Source organism: Schistocerca gregaria, chromosome 3, assembly GCF_023897955.1.
Source record: "Schistocerca gregaria isolate iqSchGreg1 chromosome 3, iqSchGreg1.2, whole genome shotgun sequence".
In the NCBI taxonomy this organism is placed as follows: Eukaryota; Metazoa; Arthropoda; class Insecta; order Orthoptera; family Acrididae; genus Schistocerca; species Schistocerca gregaria.
The window spans coordinates 72,972,025-72,993,888 of NC_064922.1; the positions used below are offsets into that span (position 1 = coordinate 72,972,025).

The following is a 21,864-nucleotide window of genomic DNA, read 5'->3' on the forward strand; positions in this document are numbered from 1 at the left end:
TAACGAGATTTAATGGAAATAGCAACTTTAAACTTTGCCTACGTCTCTGTCAGTCGCAAGGAAACTGTATTTGAAGGTGAAGGTGATTTTGTAGACATGTGTGAAAGACATGTTCTGAAATGCAAGTGTTGTTGTTTGGAGAGCACATCGGTTACGTGTCAGATGTGTAGCCAAGCAGTAATTTGTCGCCATAGCTGCAAATATTAGCCGGTAATATGAAGTGTTGTCAGCTAAAGTCTGATGATGCAGACGACCGTAAGGACGAAGTACCCAAGAGTACCGCTAGGCCGCGCCTCCTTAGCTCAGTGGTAGAGCACTGGTCTAATAAACCAGGGGTCGTAAGTTCCATCCTCACAGGAGAAAGATGAATTTTGGAAATCAGTTGCGCGTCGTGGCCGTATAGCAAACAGTACCTGTGATGACGAACAATTAGCGACAGGCGTTTTTTTAAGAATTACTCTCAGATGCGATTAAGGCGAATGGCGCAGATAAAGCATTTGCCAAAGCGGTACAGCATAAGGTGGGACGAGGCAGTCTGAATTATATTTTATAGATGTATTTCTCACATATCTCAGAGCCTCTCGCGATATTCGTCGTCGTCGTCGTCGTCGTCGTCGTCGTCGTCGTCGTCGTCGCCGCCGCTTCTGCAGAAGTAGCAAATGGCAATCGTAGCAAATGCGGCGAGGGACGCCCTGCCTTCGATTCCGAATGCACAAAGTGTGTGGTCTTGTTTCTCAGTCTAAATTTGGTCGGTCTCGTCAGAGGTTGAATGTAACGAATGGGTGGGAAAGAGCAAGGGGCAGCGGCTGTGTAGAACGAAAACACAAATCCTCAGGGGTGTGAGCGTTTCGAGATGAGTCGTATACATGTAAATGTTGGTCGTCAGTGACCGTGTGGCCTAATGGATAAGGCGTCGGACTTCGGATCTGAAGATTACAGGTTCGAATGCTGTCACGCTTGCTTTTTTCCAGTTCTGAAAAAGAAACATACCGTTTTAATGTAGCAATTGAGCAGTACGAAACCGTCTGAATGTTGCTGTTGACCATTTTTTGCTTGGAGATGCTCTTGAGCTTGAAACACACACAACAAGACCGGTGTTAACTAGCGAAATGGTCGGCAGAGTGCCGACACAGCGAGTTTTGACTATCACTTGCACATGTAAAGCAACGTCGGAAAGTAACTCGTTCGGCTTTTGAGTCACATAAAGTATGTGTGTTAATTTTGACGCCACTAGCTCTGCATGTTGTCATGCAATTTCTTTACCTCTCAGAAATGATTATGACATAAAAGTGAAGTACGTGACGAGTGTGACGTTAGGAAAACATTAGGCATCATGGAGAGATTCTGTATGGGACCACCCAACCCAAACGAGTACTGTGTGACGTGCTACCCGGCAGGTATTCACCGAGGTAGCCGGCTAGCTCAGTCGGTAGAGTGCCAGACTCTTAATTCCACGGTCGTGGGTTTGAGCCAGACGCTGGGCGGAACGGAATTTTGTTCCGCTGCAAGTGTAAATCACCGTTTTTCTGATTAACGAGATTTAATGGAAATAGCAACTTTAAACTTTGCCTACGTCTCTGTCAGTCGCAAGGAAACTGTATTTGAAGGTGAAGGTGATTTTGTAGACATGTGTGAAAGACATGTTCTGAAATGCAAGTGTTGTTGTTTGGAGAGCACATCGGTTACGTGTCAGATGTGTAGCCAAGCAGTAATTTGTCGCCATAGCTGCAAATATTAGCCGGTAATATGAAGTGTTGTCAGCTAAAGTCTGATGATGCAGACGACCGTAAGGACGAAGTACCCAAGAGTACCGCTAGGTCGCGCTTCTTTAGCTCAGTGGTAGAGCACTGGTCTAATAAACCAGGGGTCGTAAGTTCCATCCTCACAGGAGAAAGATGAATTTTGGAAATCAGTTGCGCGTCGTGGCCGTATAGCAAACAGTACCTGTGATGACGAACAATTAGCGACAGGCGTTTTTTTTAAGAATTACTCTCAGATGCGATTAAGGCGAATGGCGCAGATAAAGCATTTGCCAAAGCGGTACAGCATAAGGTGGGACGAGGCAGTCTGAATTACATTTTATAGATGTATTTCCCACATATCTCAGAGCCTCTCGCGATATTCGTCGTCGTCGTCGTCGTCGTCGTCGTCGTCGTCTCCGCCGCCGCCGCCGCTTCTGCAGAAGTAGCAAATGGCAATCGTAGCAAATGCGGCGAGGGACGCCCTGCCTTCGATTCCGAATGCAGAAAGTGTGTGGTCTTGTTTCTCAGTCTATATTTGGTCGGTCTCGTCAGAGGTTGAATGTAACGAATGGGTGGGAAAGAGCAAGGGGCAGCGGCTGTGTAGAACGAAAACACAAATCCTCAGGGGTGTGAGCGTTTCGAGATGAGTCGTATGCATGTAAATGTTGGTCGTCAGTGACCGTGTGGCCTAATGGATACGTCGGCCTTTGGCTGTGGAGCGGTGCGGTACGTCCCGGCCGCTCCGTGTCGCGTTTCTGGGTGTGTTGTTGTTTACCGCGCCGGCGCGCTAGTGTTACGTATTGCCGTCACGTTCCTGACACACGATGGCTCTTTCGTATCGGAAAGCCACGATCAAGCTGCAGTTCGACACTACGTATTCTAGACCCAAGGCCCACGAAGTAGAGCGTTTTTTACGCGATGTGGTACATGCTGATCCTAACGAGCTGATCGGTATCCACTTATCTATTGTCTCCAGCGTCGTATATCTTAAGTTCACTGACGACGAAGCATGTGACAAACTTCTCAGACGCTCGACGGCAGGTTATCGGTTCTGCCACTCAGATGGAAACGTGGGTGTGGTGACGCTTGAACGTGCTGGATTGGGAATCCAAAATGTGCGCGTGTTTGAGCTCCCTTTTGAAGTTCCAGCGGATTTGGTCACCCTTGCTCTTCGACCCTATGGAACAGTTCTCGGCCACACGGCCGAAAAATGGAAGACCTTCGACACCTACCCTGTCCTTAACGGGGTGCGACAAGTCCGTATTGACCTGCATCGCCATATTCCTTCGTATCTCACGATCGCTGGTTGCAGGGCAATAATTATTTACGACGGTCAGCCGAGAACCTGCTCCGGTTGTGGCCAGACGGGACACATGCGTACCGAATGCCTGAAACGCCGTCTCGCGCAGACACCCTCGACCGACCAGATTCGTCCGTCGACACCGACCTCTCTGCCGATTACGTATGTTGCGGCGGCGAGACGGGAGACGCCAGCTGTATATGACGACCCCACTGTATTGGTGCGAGCTTTGGAGGACCCTGCAGTAGCTTCCACGGAGCCCCAAGCGTCTTTCAGTGCTGATGCTACTGATGTCCTTTCGTCGGTCCCCGGCGCACCGTCACAACGGCTCGCCGACGGTGCGATGGAAGTTGAAGCACAGGATGCAGCGTCCTCCCCTTGCCCTACGTCGGAAACAGAGGCGCGACAGCGTAAGCAGAAATCACCCAAGCGCCATAAGAAGCGGCGCAAGACAACCGACGACGTAGAACAGCCCGAGGAGACACCGCTGGATGGCGAGGTGCCTCAACCTCTCCACCGCGCCGACACAGGCGACCCTACCGTCTCACACGGTTCGACGTCTTCTCCCACTACCGCTGGGTCTGGACCACATGGGGATGCGGGAGATCACCGCAGCTCCGACACCGGGGATGCACCCTTGCCTCCGTCTGCCTCTCGAGATCCAGTGGTGTCAACGTCCCTGGGCGACTGGGCGCAGGAGATGGAGTTGCAGGATGCGTTTCAGAACCAAGACGATGCACCGATGCCGATGGCAGCGTCTACGCGGCCGGCGACAGACGCCTAGGACGGCATGAGCACCTCTCGTCGCTGCCTAGCACTTCGCAAGACCGGCGCTCCACGTCACGACTACTGCCCTCCTGTCATACCATGGTCACCTCCCGAGACTTGATGGACCAGGCATACCGCCTCGCCACGATCAACGTCAATGGCATTACATCTGATGTCAAGACCTGTATGCTGAAGGATACGTTACGCGCAGCGGATCTGGACGTTGTTTTCCTTCAAGAAGTCCGATCAGGACTCTGTCTCGATGCCTACGGATATGACGCCTACACTATGCCTGCAGATGTGGGCGGCGGACGTACGGCGATTCTCCTGCGGGAAGGGATAATGGCCACTGATGTCTCCTATTTACCGTCGGCCCGGGGGGTCGTACTCACGATTGGTACAGTACGTCTGGTGAACTTATATGCTCCTTCAGGCACCGGCAAAAGGAGAGAACGGCGCACCTTTTTTGCCGAAGATATAGCCCCGCTCTTCCAGGGCAATACCGACCACTTGGTAGTAGGCGGCGATTTTAATTGTGTGCTCCGCCCATCCGACCAGGAGCCACACTATACCACCTGCCCGGCACTCCAGGCACTTGTGCAGGACTTGGCCTTGTTGGACACCTGGATCGTCCAACACGGCGACCGTCGAGCACACACCTACTTTACTAGTCACTCCGCGAGCCGTTTGGATCGAGTCTACGTCACCCGCGGCCTACGATCGGCCGTTGTCGACGCTGAGATGTGGCCGGCAGCGTTCACGGATCACCTCGCATATGTGTGTACTCTCACCCTTCCCCGCCAGCGCGTCCGCCGAAGTAGGGGTCCGTGGCGCCTCAATGTGGCCCTTCTTGATGAGATAAATTGCAGACGTGCAGTCGAGTCCACATGGAGCAATTGCCACCGGCGTTTACCCGCCTACCGTTCTGTACTTCAATGGTGGTTACGGTGTGCAAAACCCGCACTGTGCCGAACATTAGTCAGCTATGGACGCGACCGAGCGCGCTGGTATACTGCGACTACTGATTTTTACTATACTGCGCTCCGCGAACTGGCTGTACAGCCGCCGTCGCCAGAGCGACAATCAGCAGTACAACGCGTCAAGGCACAATTGCTTCGTATCAACGCCGTACGTCTTGCGGGTGTGCGGGTGCGAGCGAGGACGACTGATGATGTTCGTGGAGAACGACCTTCCCTCCACCATATCATTCAAGAACGCCGAAGACGCAAGAGGCAGCTCATTACCGAGGTTGAGATGGAGGACGGGCGACGCGTTGACGCACAAATGGATATCGTCCGAGCGTTCACACAGTCATATAAACTTCTTTACGAGAGGGAGTCCCACATGAATGTAGGGGTCAGGGAAGTCCTATCTGACCTACCAGTCTCTCGGAACCTACAAGATGATGCTACGCTCTTGTCGGCGGTGACTTTGGAAGAACTGCGAGAGGCTCTGTTGCGTGGCTCTCCCAACAAAACGCCTGGCCCTGACGGCCTCCCTCTTGAATTTTACAAGCGGTTCTTTGATCTCATGGGCCCAATGTGGGTCAGGATGTACAGTGAACTCCTGGACGCCGATTTTCAGGTACCATCTGACTTTACTGAGGGTCTCTTGATCCCTGTGCCCAAACCCGGCGGAGGCCGTCGCCCTCTTGATTTTCGCCCGTTGACAATGCTAAACACTGACTATAAGCTGTTGACACGCATGCTCCGTGAGAGGCTCAAACCTACGGTAATGGCGGCCATTCACACTGATCAAACCTGCCTCGGGGGCGACACTAATGTGTTTACGACTTTAAGCACCTATAGAGACGTGGTGGCGCTCATGCAAACTTGCCGCCTCCAAGGCGCTCTTGTTGCGCTGGATTTCGACCATGCTTTCGACCGCGTTAACCATGGTTTCCTGCGTGCTGTTATGGAACACATCGGTGTCCCGCGTCTGACGATGTCTGTTGTGCTTCGATTGATCCATGGGGCTGTCACGAGGATTATGATCAACGGCTGTCGGTCCGCCCCCGTCCGTGTCAACAGGTCCGTCCGGCAGGGTTGTCCTCTTTCTGCCATGCTCTTCGCCGTTGCCCTCGAACCAGCTCTTCACGGACTACGGCGACGCTTAGAAGGACTTACCCTCAGTTCCGTAACCTTTCGATGTGGTGCATACGCCGACGATGTGATGTTCTTAGCACGGTCTGGTGACGAAATACACACGGCGTTTTCCTGGCTCCACCAGTATGGGGGGGTGGCAGGCAGTGTGCTCAATCTTCGGAAATCACGCTACATGGAGGTAGGACGAGGAATGCCTGCAGGTCTGGCCGTACCTCTGACAAAGGTCCCGATGCTCAAGTGTTTAGGGATATCACTCCATCGACAGATACAACGCACGGCGGCCTTTACGTATCGTATGGTCTTACGACGACTCCGTTTAGAGGCTCGTCTCAATAAATTCAGATCATTGAACATTTTGCAGCGCGCCCAATACGTTAATGTGTACATGGCTTCTCACCTTAACCATTACGCCCATGTACTGCCGATAACGGACACGATGGCTTCCAGAATACAGGCAGTGTTTGGACACGTGGTGAACGATGGTGCTGTTTTCAAGATCCGTTTTGTTACGCTTACTTTACCCTTCGACAAAGGCGGTGTTGGACTCACTCACGTCAAGCACAGAGCGCTGGCACTGTATCTCCGTTCCATGAGGCGACTCTGGCTTTCACCAACAGCCAGTCTCCCAGGCCTACTGATTGAAGAAGTGGCCCCACGTACGCTGTACCCACCGGTACCAGTTGGACATTTATCGCCCTCGCTGTCACACATTAGAACGTTTTTCGTAGAGCATAGCTATGTGTTGCGGGTTATATCGGAGACACGGAATCCGACAGCGAAGACTTATTATAGTGCTCTCCAGCACTGGACTCCGGATAACGACATTGTACGGCGCCACCCTACAGTCGACTGGCCACGAGTATGGGGAGCCATCCACGCGCCGTTCCTGTCTACTTTCGTGCGGTCGACGTGGTATGTGGTCGTTAACGAGAAACTTCCAACCCGACAACGGCTGCATGCCATTCACCTAATTGACGACCCTGTGTGCCCCCGTTGCACGACGTTAGACACGGACGAACATAGACTGAACTGTGGCCCCGCGCGTGAGTGCTGGAAACTGATCCGCCAGATCCTGGCTTTCCTGCTCCGCCGCCCCTACGTTTCGATTTTACCCCAAGAACTCTTTCATCCCGACGTTGTCTATTTCCCTATGATCCGGATGAATGCGGTTAATTGGGTACGAGGAATGGCGATACACTACATATACCGCGATGGAGACAAAGACGTCCTCGATTTTTGGTACTATATGATCGACGAGTTTCTGGTCTTAACGAACAGACAGGATTACCGGAACCTTTTTGCGAACTATTTGGGTTCGTCATTCATGGACCCACCACCCAGCTGGGGTGTGCCGGGTGTGAGAAGACATTAACTTGTAGATGTGATCTTTCCACGATTCCCCTATGGTAACAGAAACAGTCTCTGACTGTGTGCAGCGGCCCCGGACGCTCCAACGATTGGTGGCTGGTGATGTCCAATGCAATGACAACCGCCCGTTCCTGGCCGCCCGCCTAGCAATGTGACCGCGGCGAGCAAGATGGCCCTTTTTAGTTCACTTTATTGGCAACTTTTTGCGCATGGCTGCCTTGTTTTTTTTTTTTAATGCATTCTCAAAAAAAAAATGTAGTTAGTAGTTTGTGAAATAAGCATTGTAGGCTGCGATTATATTTTTGTTGAGCTTAATAATTAGTGTGTGTAGAAACACCATTTTCTTTAAGTATTCGTTGACATATTTCTGTACATGTTATTTGCATAAGTGCCTTAGTACAACTTCAGTTTTGTGGCTTTGTCATCGCATATCGCATTTCCAAAAAACAAAAAAACAAAAAATGGATAAGGCGTCGGACTTCGGATCTGAAGATTACAGGTTCGAATGCTGTCACGCTTGTGTTTTTCCAGTTCTGAAAAAGAAACATAACGTTTTAATGTAGCAATTGAGCAGTACGAAACCGTCTGAATGTTGCTGTTGACCATTTTTTGCTTGGAGATGCTCTTGAGCTTGAAACACACACAACAAGACCGGTGTTAACTAGCGAAATGGTCGGCAGAGTGCCGACACAGCGAGTTTTGACTATCACTTGCACATCTAAAACAACGTCGGAAAGTAACTCGTTCGGCTTTTGAGTCACATAAAGTATGTGTGTTAATTTTGACGCCACTAGCTCTGCATGTTGTCATGCAATTTCTTTACTTCTCAGAAATGATTATGACATAAAAGTGAAGTACGTGACGAGTGTGACGTTAGGAAAACATTAGGCATCATGGAGAGATTCTGTATGGGACCACCCAACCCAAACGAGTACTGTGTGACGTGCTACCCGGCAGGTATTCACCGAGGTAGCCGGCTAGCTCAGTCGGTAGAGTGTCAGACTCTTAATCCCAGGGTCGTGGGTTCGAGCCAGACGCTGGGCGGAACGGAATTTTGTTCCGCTGCAAGTGTAAATTAAAGTTTTTCTGATTAACGAGATTTAATGGAAATAGCAACTTTAAACTTTGCCTACGTCTCTGTCAGTCGCAAGGAAACTGTATTTGAAGGTGAAGGTGATTTTGTAGACATGTGTGAAAGACATGTTCTGAAATGCAAGTGTTGTTGTTTGGAGAGCACATCGGTTACGTGTCAGATGTGTAGCCAAGCAGTAATTTGTCGCCATAGCTGCAAATATTAGCCGGTAATATGAAGTGTTGTCAGCTAAAGTCTGATGATGCAGACGACCGTAAGGACGAAGTACCCAAGAGTACCGCTAGGCCGCGCCTCTATAGCTCAGTGGTAGAGCACTGGTCTAATAAACCAGGGGTCGTAAGTTCCATCCTCACAGGAGAAAGATGAATTTTGGAAATCAGTTGCGCGTCGTGGCCGTATAGCAAACAGTACCTGTGATGACGAACAATTAGCGACAGGCGTTTTTTTAAGAATTACTCTCAGATGCGATTAAGGCGAATGGCGCAGATAAAGCATTTGCCAAAGCGGTACAGCATAAGGTGGGACGAGGCAGTCTGAATTACATTTTATAGATGTATTTCCCACATATCTCAGAGCCTCTCGCGATATTAGTCGTCGTCGTCGTCGTCGTCGTCGTCGTCGTCGTCGTCGTCGTCGTCGCCGCCGCCGCTTCTGCAGAAGTAGCAAATGGCAATCGTAGCAAATGCGGCGAGGGACGCCCTGCCTTCGATTCCGAAAGCACAAAGTGTGTGGTCTTGTTTCTCAGTCTATATTTGGTCGGTCTCGTCAGAGGTTGAATGTAACGAATGGGTGGGAAAGAGCAAGGGGCAGCGGCTGTGTAGAACGAAAACACAAATCCTCAGGGGTGTGAGCGATTCGAGATGACACGTACACATGTAAATGTTGGTCGTCAGTGACCGTGTGGCCTAATGGATAAGGCGTCGTTCTTCGGATCGGAAGATTACAGGTTCGAATGCTGTCACGCTTGTGTTTTTCCAGTTCTGAAAAAGAAACATAACGTTTTAATGTAGCAATTGAGCAGTACGAAACCGTCTGAATGTTGCTGTTGACCATTTTTTGCTTGGAGATGCTCTTGCGCTTGAAACACACACAACAAGACCGGTGTTAACTAGCGAAATGGTCGGCAGAGTGCCGACACAGCGAGTTTTGACTATCACTTGCACATCTAAAACAACGTCGGAAAGTAACTCGTTCGGCTTTTGAGTCACATAAAGTATGTGTGTTAATTTTGACGCCACTAGCTCTGCATGTTGTCATGCAATTTCTTTACCTCTCAGAAATGATTATGACATAAAAGTGAAGTACGTGACGAGTGTGACGTTAGGAAAACATTAGGCATCATGGAGAGATTCTGTATGGGACCACCCAACCCAAACGAGTACTGTGTGACGTGCTACCCGGCAGGTATTCACCGAGGTAGCCGGCTAGCTCAGTCGGGAGAGTGTCAGACTCTTAATCCCAGGGTCGTGGGTTCGAGCCAGACGCTGGGCGGAACGGAATTTTGTTCCGCTGCAAGTGTAAATTACCGTTTTTCTGATTAACGAGATTTAATGGAAATAGCAACTTTAAACTTTGCCTACGTCTCTGTCAGTCGCAAGGAAACTGTATTTGAAGGTGAAGGTGATTTTGTAGACATGTGTGAAAGACATGTTCTGAAATGCAAGTGTTGTTGTTTGGAGAGCACATCGGTTACGTGTCAGATGTGTAGCCAAGCAGTAATTTGTCGCCATAGCTGCAAATATTAGCCGGTAATATGAAGTGTTGTCAGCTAAAGTCTGATGATGCAGACGACCGTAAGGACGAAGTACCCAAGAGTACCGCTAGGCCGCACCTCTATAGCTCAGTGGTAGAGCACTGGTCTAATAAACCAGGGGTCGTAAGTTCCATCCTCACAGGAGAAAGATGAATTTTGGAAATCAGTTGCGCGTCGTGGCCGTATAGCAAACAGTACCTGTGATGACGAACAATTAGCGACAGGCGTTTTTTTAAGAATTACTCTCAGATGCGATTAAGGCGAATGGCGCAGATAAAGCATTTGCCAAAGCGGTACAGCATAAGGTGGGACGAGGCAGTCTGAATTACATTTTATAGATGTATTTCTTACATATCTCAGAGCCTCTCCCCATATTCGTCGTCGTCGTCGTCGTCGTCGTCGTCGTCGTCGTCGTCGTCGTCGCCGCCGCCGCTTCTGCAGAAGTAGCAAATGGCAATCGTAGCAAATGCGGGGAGGGACGCCCTGCCTTCGGTTCCGAAAGCACAAAGTGTGTGGTCTTGTTTCTCAGTCTATATTTGGTCGGTCTCGTCAGAGGTTGAATGTAACGAATGGGTGGGAAAGAGCAAGGGGCAGCGGCTGTGTAGAACGAAAACACAAATCCTCAGGGGTGTGAGCGTTTCGAGATGAGTCGTATACATGTTAATGTTGGTCGTCAGTGACCGTGTGGCCTAATGGATAAGGCGTCGGGCTTCGGATCTGAAGATTACAGGTTCGAATGCTGTCACGCTTGTGTTTTTCCAGTTCTGAAAAAGAAACATAACGTTTTAATGTAGCAATTGAGCAGTACGAAACCGTCTGAATGTTGCTGTTGACCATTTTTTGCTTGGAGATGCTCTTGAGCTTGAAACACACACAACAAGACCGGTGTTAACTAGCGAAATGGTCGGCAGAGTGCCGACACAGCGAGTTTTGACTATCACTTGCACATCTAAAACAACGTCGGGAAGTAACTCGTTCGGCTTTTGAGTCACATAAAGTATGTGTGTTAATTTTGACGCCACTAGCTCTGCATGTTGTCATGCAATTTCTTTACCTCTCAGAAATGATTATGACATAAAAGTGAAGTACGTGACGAGTGTGACGTTAGGAAAACATTAGGCATCATGGAGAGATTCTGTATGGGACCACCCAACCCAAACGAGTACTGTGTGACGTGCTACCCGGCAGGTATTCACCGAGGTAGCCGGCTAGCTCAGTCGGTAGAGTGTCAGACTCTTAATCCCAGGGTCGTGGGTTCGAGCCAGACGCTGGGCGGAACGGAATTTTGTTCCGCTGCAAGTGTAAATTACCGTTTTTCTGATTAACGAGATTTAATGGAAATAGCAACTTTAAACTTTGCCTACGTCTCTGTCAGTCGCAAGGAAACTGTATTTGAAGGTGAAGGTGATTTTGTAGACATGTGTGAAAGACATGTTCTGAAATGCAAGTGTTGTTGTTTGGAGAGCACATCGGTTACGTGTCAGATGTGTAGCCAAGCAGTAATTTGTCGCCATAGCTGCAAATATTAGCCGGTAATATGAAGTGTTGTCAGCTAAAGTCTGATGATGCAGACGACCGTAAGGACGAAGTACCCAAGAGTACCGCTAGGCCGCGCCTCTATAGCTCAGTGGTAGAGCACTGGTCTAATAAACCAGGGTCGTAAGTTCCATCCTCACAGGAGAAAGATGAATTTTGGAAATCAGTTGCGCGTCGTGGCCGTATAGCAAACAGTACCTGTGATGACGAACAATTAGCGACAGGCGTTTTTTTAAGAATTACTCTCAGATGCGATTAAGGCGAATGGCGCAGATAAAGCATTTGCCAAAGCGGTACAGCATAAGGTGGGACGAGGCAGTCTGAATTACATTTTATAGATGTATTTCCCACATATCTCAGAGCCTCTCCCCATATTCGTCGTCGTCGTCGTCGTCGTCGTCGTCGTCGTCGTCGTCGTCGTCGTCGTCGTCTCCTGCAGAAGTAGCAAATGGCAATCGTAGCAAATGCGGCGAGGGACGCCCTGCCTTCGGTTCCGAAAGCACAAAGTGTGTGGTCTTGTTTCTCAGTCTATATTTGGTCGGTCTCGTCAGAGGTTGAATGTAACGAATGGGTGGGAAAGAGCAAGGGGCAGCGGCTGTGTAGAACGAAAACACAAATCCTTAGGGGTGTGAGCGATTCGAGATGACTCGTACACATGTAAATGTTGGTCGTCAGTGACCGTGTGGCCTAATGGATAAGGCGTCGGTCTTCGGATCGGAAGATTACAGGTTCGAATGCTGTCACGCTTGTGTTTTTCCAGTTCTGAAAAAGAAACATAACGTTTTAATGTAGCAATTGAGCAGTACGAAACCGTCTGAATGTTGCTGTTGACCATTTTTTGCTTGGAGATGCTCTTGAGCTTGAAACACACACAACAAGACCGGTGTTAACTAGCGAAATGGTCGGCAGAGTGCCGACACAGCGAGTTTTGACTATCACTTGCACATCTAAAACAACGTCGGAAAGTAACTCGTTCGGCTTTTGAGTCACATAAAGTATGTGTGTTAATTTTGACGCCACTAGCTCTGCATGTTGTCATGCAATTTCTTTACCTCTCAGAAATGATTATGACATAAAAGTGAAGTACGTGACGAGTGTGACGTTAGGAAAACATTAGGCATCATGGAGAGATTCTGTATGGGACCACCCAACCCAAACGAGTACTGTGTGACGTGCTACCCGGCAGGTATTCACCGAGGTAGCCGGCTAGCTCAGTCGGGAGAGTGTCAGACTCTTAATCCCAGGGTCGTGGGTTCGAGCCAGACGCTGGGCGGAACGGAATTTTGTTCCGCTGCAAGTGTAAATTACCGTTTTTCTGATTAAAGAGATTTAATGGAAATAGCAACTTTAAACTTTGCCTACGTCTCTGTCAGTCGCAAGGAAACTGTATTTGAAGGTGAAGGTGATTTTGTAGACATGTGTGAAAGACATGTTCTGAAATGCAAGTGTTGTTGTTTGGAGAGCACATCGGTTACGTGTCAGATGTGTAGCCAAGCAGTAATTTGTCGCCATAGCTGCAAATATTAGCCGGTAATATGAAGTGTTGTCAGCTAAAGTCTGATGATGCAGACGACCGTAAGGACGAAGTACCCAAGAGTACCGCTAGGCCGCGCCTCTATAGCTCAGTGGTAGAGCACTGGTCTAATAAACCAGGGGTCGTAAGTTCCATCCTCACAGGAGAAAGATGAATTTTGGAAATCAGTTGCGCGTCGTGGCCGTATAGCAAACAGTACCTGTGATGACGAACAATTAGCGACAGGCGTTTTTTTAAGAATTACTCTCAGATGCGATTAAGGCGAATGGCGCAGATAAAGCATTTGCCAAAGCGGTACAGCATAAGGTGGGACGAGGCAGTCTGAATTACATTTTATAGATGTATTTCCCACATATCTCAGAGCCTCTCCCGATATTCGTCGTCGTCGTCGTCGTCGTCGCCGCCGCCGCTTCTGCAGAAGTAGCAAATGGCAATCGTAGCAAATGCGGGGAGGGACGCCCTGCCTTCGGTTCCGAAAGCACAAAGTGTGTGGTCTTGTTTCTCAGTCTATATTTGGTCGGTCTCGTCAGAGGTTGAATGTAACGAATGGGTGGGAAAGAGCAAGGGGCAGCGGCTGTGTAGAACGAAAACACAAATCCTCAGGGGTGTGAGCGTTTCGAGATGAGTCGTATACATGTTAATGTTGGTCGTCAGTGACCGTGTGGCCTAATGGATAAGGCGTCGGGCTTCGGATCTGAAGATTACAGGTTCGAATGCTGTCACGCTTGTGTTTTTCCAGTTCTGAAAAAGAAACATAACGTTTTAATGTAGCAATTGAGCAGTACGAAACCGTCTGAATGTTGCTGTTGACCATTTTTTGCTTGGAGATGCTCTTGAGCTTGAAACACACACAACAAGACCGGTGTTAACTAGCGAAATGGTCGGCAGAGTGCCGACACAGCGAGTTTTGACTATCACTTGCACATCTAAAACAACGTCGGGAAGTAACTCGTTCGGCTTTTGAGTCACATAAAGTATGTGTGTTAATTTTGACGCCACTAGCTCTGCATGTTGTCATGCAATTTCTTTACCTCTCAGAAATGATTATGACATAAAAGTGAAGTACGTGACGAGTGTGACGTTAGGAAAACATTAGGCATCATGGAGAGATTCTGTATGGGACCACCCAACCCAAACGAGTACTGTGTGACGTGCTACCCGGCAGGTATTCACCGAGGTAGCCGGCTAGCTCAGTCGGTAGAGTGTCAGACTCTTAATCCCAGGGTCGTGGGTTCGAGCCAGACGCTGGGCGGAACGGAATTTTGTTCCGCTGCAAGTGTAAATTACCGTTTTTCTGATTAACGAGATTTAATGGAAATAGCAACTTTAAACTTTGCCTACGTCTCTGTCAGTCGCAAGGAAACTGTATTTGAAGGTGAAGGTGATTTTGTAGACATGTGTGAAAGACATGTTCTGAAATGCAAGTGTTGTTGTTTGGAGAGCACATCGGTTACGTGTCAGATGTGTAGCCAAGCAGTAATTTGTCGCCATAGCTGCAAATATTAGCCGGTAATATGAAGTGTTGTCAGCTAAAGTCTGATGATGCAGACGACCGTAAGGACGAAGTACCCAAGAGTACCGCTAGGCCGCGCCTCTATAGCTCAGTGGTAGAGCACTGGTCTAATAAACCAGGGTCGTAAGTTCCATCCTCACAGGAGAAAGATGAATTTTGGAAATCAGTTGCGCGTCGTGGCCGTATAGCAAACAGTACCTGTGATGACGAACAATTAGCGACAGGCGTTTTTTTAAGAATTACTCTCAGATGCGATTAAGGCGAATGGCGCAGATAAAGCATTTGCCAAAGCGGTACAGCATAAGGTGGGACGAGGCAGTCTGAATTACATTTTATAGATGTATTTCCCACATATCTCAGAGCCTCTCCCCATATTCGTCGTCGTCGTCGTCGTCGTCGTCGTCGTCGTCGTCGTCGTCGCCGCCGCCGCTTCTGCAGAAGTAGCAAATGGCAATCGTAGCAAATGCGGCGAGGGACGCCCTGCCTTCGGTTCCGAAAGCACAAAGTGTGTGGTCTTGTTTCTCAGTCTATATTTGGTCGGTCTCGTCAGAGGTTGAATGTAACGAATGGGTGGGAAAGAGCAAGGGGCAGCGGCTGTGTAGAACGAAAACACAAATCCTTAGGGGTGTGAGCGATTCGAGATGACTCGTACACATGTAAATGTTGGTCGTCAGTGACCGTGTGGCCTAATGGATAAGGCGTCGGTCTTCGGATCGGAAGATTACAGGTTCGAATGCTGTCACGCTTGTGTTTTTCCAGTTCTGAAAAAGAAACATAACGTTTTAATGTAGCAATTGAGCAGTACGAAACCGTCTGAATGTTGCTGTTGACCATTTTTTGCTTGGAGATGCTCTTGAGCTTGAAACACACACAACAAGACCGGTGTTAACTAGCGAAATGGTCGGCAGAGTGCCGACACAGCGAGTTTTGACTATCACTTGCACATCTAAAACAACGTCGGAAAGTAACTCGTTCGGCTTTTGAGTCACATAAAGTATGTGTGTTAATTTTGACGCCACTAGCTCTGCATGTTGTCATGCAATTTCTTTACCTCTCAGAAATGATTATGACATAAAAGTGAAGTACGTGACGAGTGTGACGTTAGGAAAACATTAGGCATCATGGAGAGATTCTGTATGGGACCACCCAACCCAAACGAGTACTGTGTGACGTGCTACCCGGCAGGTATTCACCGAGGTAGCCGGCTAGCTCAGTCGGGAGAGTGTCAGACTCTTAATCCCAGGGTCGTGGGTTCGAGCCAGACGCTGGGCGGAACGGAATTTTGTTCCGCTGCAAGTGTAAATTACCGTTTTTCTGATTAAAGAGATTTAATGGAAATAGCAACTTTAAACTTTGCCTACGTCTCTGTCAGTCGCAAGGAAACTGTATTTGAAGGTGAAGGTGATTTTGTAGACATGTGTGAAAGACATGTTCTGAAATGCAAGTGTTGTTGTTTGGAGAGCACATCGGTTACGTGTCAGATGTGTAGCCAAGCAGTAATTTGTCGCCATAGCTGCAAATATTAGCCGGTAATATGAAGTGTTGTCAGCTAAAGTCTGATGATGCAGACGACCGTAAGGACGAAGTACCCAAGAGTACCGCTAGGCCGCGCCTCTATAGCTCAGTGGTAGAGCACTGGTCTAATAAACCAGGGGTCGTAAGTTCCATCCTCACAGGAGAAAGATGAATTTTGGAAATCAGTTGCGCGTCGTGGCCGTATAGCAAACAGTACCTGTGATGACGAACAATTAGCGACAGGCGTTTTTTTAAGAATTACTCTCAGATGCGATTAAGGCGAATGGCGCAGATAAAGCATTTGCCAAAGCGGTACAGCATAAGGTGGGACGAGGCAGTCTGAATTACATTTTATAGATGTATTTCCCACATATCTCAGAGCCTCTCCCGATATTCGTCGTCGTCGTCGTCGTCGTCGCCGCCGCCGCTTCTGCAGAAGTAGCAAATGGCAATCGTAGCAAATGCGGGGAGGGACGCCCTGCCTTCGGTTCCGAAAGCACAAAGTGTGTGGTCTTGTTTCTCAGTCTATATTTGGTCGGTCTCGTCAGAGGTTGAATGTAACGAATGGGTGGGAAAGAGCAAGGGGCAGCGGCTGTGTAGAACGAAAACACAAATCCTCAGGGGTGTGAGCGTTTCGAGATGAGTCGTATACATGTTAATGTTGGTCGTCAGTGACCGTGTGGCCTAATGGATAAGGCGTCGGGCTTCGGATCTGAAGATTACAGGTTCGAATGCTGTCACGCTTGTGTTTTTCCAGTTCTGAAAAAGAAACATAACGTTTTAATGTAGCAATTGAGCAGTACGAAACCGTCTGAATGTTGCTGTTGACCATTTTTTGCTTGGAGATGCTCTTGAGCTTGAAACACACACAACAAGACCGGTGTTAACTAGCGAAATGGTCGGCAGAGTGCCGACACAGCGAGTTTTGACTATCACTTGCACATCTAAAACAACGTCGGGAAGTAACTCGTTCGGCTTTTGAGTCACATAAAGTATGTGTGTTAATTTTGACGCCACTAGCTCTGCATGTTGTCATGCAATTTCTTTACCTCTCAGAAATGATTATGACATAAAAGTGAAGTACGTGACGAGTGTGACGTTAGGAAAACATTAGGCATCATGGAGAGATTCTGTATGGGACCACCCAACCCAAACGAGTACTGTGTGACGTGCTACCCGGCAGGTATTCACCGAGGTAGCCGGCTAGCTCAGTCGGTAGAGTGTCAGACTCTTAATCCCAGGGTCGTGGGTTCGAGCCAGACGCTGGGCGGAACGGAATTTTGTTCCGCTGCAAGTGTAAATTACCGTTTTTCTGATTAACGAGATTTAATGGAAATAGCAACTTTAAACTTTGCCTACGTCTCTGTCAGTCGCAAGGAAACTGTATTTGAAGGTGAAGGTGATTTTGTAGACATGTGTGAAAGACATGTTCTGAAATGCAAGTGTTGTTGTTTGGAGAGCACATCGGTTACGTGTCAGATGTGTAGCCAAGCAGTAATTTGTCGCCATAGCTGCAAATATTAGCCGGTAATATGAAGTGTTGTCAGCTAAAGTCTGATGATGCAGACGACCGTAAGGACGAAGTACCCAAGAGTACCGCTAGGCCGCGCCTCTATAGCTCAGTGGTAGAGCACTGGTCTAATAAACCAGGGTCGTAAGTTCCATCCTCACAGGAGAAAGATGAATTTTGGAAATCAGTTGCGCGTCGTGGCCGTATAGCAAACAGTACCTGTGATGACGAACAATTAGCGACAGGCGTTTTTTTAAGAATTACTCTCAGATGCGATTAAGGCGAATGGCGCAGATAAAGCATTTGCCAAAGCGGTACAGCATAAGGTGGGACGGGGCAGTCTGAATTACATTTTATAGATGTATTTCCCACATATCTCAGAGCCTCTCCCGATATTCGTCGTCGTCGTCGTCGTCGTCGTCGTCGTCGTCGCCGCCGCCGCTTCTGCAGAAGTAGCAAATGGCAATCGTAGCAAATGCGGCGAGGGACGCCCTGCCTTCGGTTCCGAAAGCACAAAGTGTGTGGTCTTGTTTCTCAGTCTATATTTGGTCGGTCTCGTCAGAGGTTGAATGTAACGAATGGGTGGGAAAGAGCAAGGGGCAGCGGCTGTGTAGAACGAAAACACAAATCCTCAGGGGTGTGAGCGTTTCGAGATGAGTCGTATACATGTTAATGTTGGTCGTCAGTGACCGTGTGGCCTAATGGATAAGGCGTCGGGTTTCGGATCTGAAGATTACAGGTTCGAATGCTGTCACGCTTGTGTTTTTCCAGTTCTGAAAAAGAAACATAACGTTTTAATGTAGCAATTGAGCAGTACGAAACCGTCTGAATGTTGCTGTTGACCATTTTTTGCTTGGAGATGCTCTTGAGCTTGAAACACACACAACAAGACCGGTGTTAACTAGCGAAATGGTCGGCAGAGTGCCGACACAGCGAGTTTTGACTATCACTTGCACATCTAAAACAACGTCGGGAAGTAACTCGTTCGGCTTTTGAGTCACATAAAGTATGTGTGTTAATTTTGACGCCACTAGCTCTGCATGTTGTCATGCAATTTCTTTACCTCTCAGAAATGATTATGACATAAAAGTGAAGTACGTGACGAGTGTGACGTTAGGAAAACATTAGGCATCATGGAGAGATTCTGTATGGGACCACCCAACCCAAACGAGTACTGTGTGACGTGCTACCCGGCAGGTATTCACCGAGGTAGCCGGCTAGCTCAGTCGGTAGAGTGTCAGACTCTTAATCCCAGGGTCGTGGGTTCGAGCCAGACGCTGGGCGGAATGGAATTTTGTTCCGCTGCAAGTGTAAATTACCGTTTTTCTGATTAACGAGATTTAATGGAAATAGCAACTTTAAACTTTGCCTACGTCTCTGTCAGTCGCAAGGAAACTGTATTTGAAGGTGAAGGTGATTTTGTAGACATGTGTGAAAGACATGTTCTGAAATGCAAGTGTTGTTGTTTGGAGAGCACATCGGTTACGTGTCAGATGTGTAGCCAAGCAGTAATTTGTCGCCATAGCTGCAAATATTAGCCGGTAATATGAAGTGTTGTCAGCTAAAGTCTGATGATGCAGACGACCGTAAGGACGAAGTACCCAAGAGTACCGCTAGGCCGCGCCTCTATAGCTCAGTGGTAGAGCACTGGTCTAATAAACCAGGGGTCGTAAGTTCCATCCTCACAGGAGAAAGATGAATTTTGGAAATCAGTTGCGCGTCGTGGCCGTATAGCAAACAGTACCTGTGATGACGAACAATTAGCGACAGGCGTTTTTTTAAGAATTACTCTCAGATGCGATTAAGGCGAATGGCGCAGATAAAGCATTTGCCTAAGCGGTACAGCATAAGGTGGGACGAGGCAGTCTGAATTACATTTTATAGATGTATTTCCCACATATCTCAGAGCCTCTCCCGATATTCGTCGTCGTCGTCGTCGTCGTCGTCGTCGTCGTCGTCGTCGTCGTCGCCGCCGCCGCTTCTGCAGAAGTAGCAAATGGCAATCGTAGCAAATGCGGTGAGGGACGCCCTGCCTTCGGTTCCGAAAGCACAAAGTGTGTGGTCTTGTTTCTCAGTCTATATTTGGTCGGTCTCGTCAGAGGTTGAATGTAACGAATGGGTGGGAAAGAGCAAGGGGCAGCGGCTGTGTAGAATGAACACACAAATCCTCAGGGGTGTGAGCGTTTCGAGATGAGTCGTATACATGTTAATGTTGGTCGTCAGTGACCGTGTGGCCTAATGGATAAGGCGTCGGGCTTCGGATCTGAAGATTACAGGTTCGAATGCTGTCACGCTTGTGTTTTTCCAGTTCTGAAAAAGAAACATAACGTTTTAATGTAGCAATTGAGCAGTACGAAACCGTCTGAATGTTGCTGTTGACCATTTTTTGCTTGGAGATGCTCTTGAGCTTGAAACACACACAACAAGACCGGTGTTAACTAGCGAAATGGTCGGCAGAGTGCCGACACAGCGAGTTTTGACTATCACTTGCACATCTAAAACAACGTCGGGAAGTAACTCGTTCGGCTTTTGAGTCACATAAAGTATGTGTGTTAATTTTGACGCCACTAGCTCTGCATGTTGTCATGCAATTTCTTTACCTCTCAGAAATGATTATGACATAAAAGTGAAGTACGTGACGAGTGTGACGTTAGGAAAACATTAGGCATCATGGAGAGATTCTGTATGGGACCACCCAACCCAAACGAGTACTGTGTGACGTGCTACCCGGCAGGTATTCACCGAGGTAGCCGGCTAGCTCAGTCGGTAGAGTGTCAGACTCTTAATCCCAGGGTCGTGGGTTCGAGCCAGACGCTGGGCGGAACGGAATTTTGTTCCGCTGCAAGTGTAAATTACCGTTTTTCTGATTAACGAGATTTAATGGAAATAGCAACTTTAAACTTTGCCTACGTCTCTGTCAGTCGCAAGGAAACTGTATTTGAAGGTGAAGGTGATTTTGTAGACATGTGTGAAAGACATGTTCTGAAATGCAAGTGTTGTTGTTTGGAGAGCACATCGGTTACGTGTCAGATGTGTAGCCAAGCAGTAATTTGTCGCCATAGCTGCAAATATTAGCCGGTAATATGAAGTGTTGTCAGCTAAAGTCTGATGATGCAGACGACCGTAAGGACGAAGTACCCAAGAGTACCGCTAGGCCGCGCCTCTATAGCTCAGTGGTAGAGCACTGGTCTAATAAACCAGGGGTCGTAAGTTCCATCCTCACAGGAGAAAGATGAATTTTGGAAATCAGTTGCGCGTCGTGGCCGTATAGCAAACAGTACCTGTGATGACGAACAATTAGCGACAGGCGTTTTTTTAAGAATTACTCTCAGATGCAATTAAGGCGAATGGCGCAGATAAAGCATTTGCCTAAGCGGTACAGCATAAGGTGGGACGAGGCAGTCTGAATTACATTTTATAGATGTATTTCCCACATATCTCAGAGCCTCTCCCGATATTCGTCGTCGTCGTCGTCGTCGTCGTCGTCGTCGTCGTCGTCGTCGCCGCTTCTGCAGAAGTAGCAAATGGCAATCGTAGCAAATGCGGCGAGGGACGCCCTGCCTTCGATTCCGAAAGCACAAAGTGTGTGGTCTTGTTTCTCAGTCTATATTTGGTCGGTCTCGTCAGAGGTTGAATGTAACGAATGGGTGGGAAAGAGCAAGGGGCAGCGGCTGTGTAGAACGAAAACACAAATCCTCAGGGGTGTGAGCGTTTCGAGATGAGTCGTATACATGTTAATGTTGGTCGTCAGTGACCGTGTGGCCTAATGGATAAGGGTCGGGTTTCGGATCTGAAGATTACAGGTTCGAATGCTGTCACGCTTGTGTTTTTCCAGTTCTGAAAAAGAAACATAACGTTTTAATGTAGCAATTGAGCAGTACGAAACCGTCTGAATGTTGCTGTTGACCATTTTTTGCTTGGAGATGCTCTTGAGCTTGAAACACACACAACAAGACCGGTGTTAACTAGCGAAATGGTCGGCAGAGTGCCGACACAGCGAGTTTTGACTATCACTTGCACATCTAAAACAACGTCGGGAAGTAACTCGTTCGGCTTTTGAGTCACATAAAGTATGTGTGTTAATTTTGACGCCACTAGCTCTGCATGTTGTCATGCAATTTCTTTAC

At 48.3% G+C, this 21,864-nt stretch overlaps 1 non-coding gene across 1 annotated transcript; it reads left to right on the forward strand.

Annotated features, from left to right (window-relative positions):
• The first annotated feature begins 291 nt into the window (after nucleotides 1-291).
• On the forward strand, nucleotides 292-363 carry Trnai-aau (transfer RNA isoleucine (anticodon AAU)). Its single transcript has one exon. It is a non-coding gene; the product is annotated as a tRNA-Ile (tRNA).
• The last annotated feature ends 21,501 nt before the right edge of the window (nucleotides 364-21,864 follow it).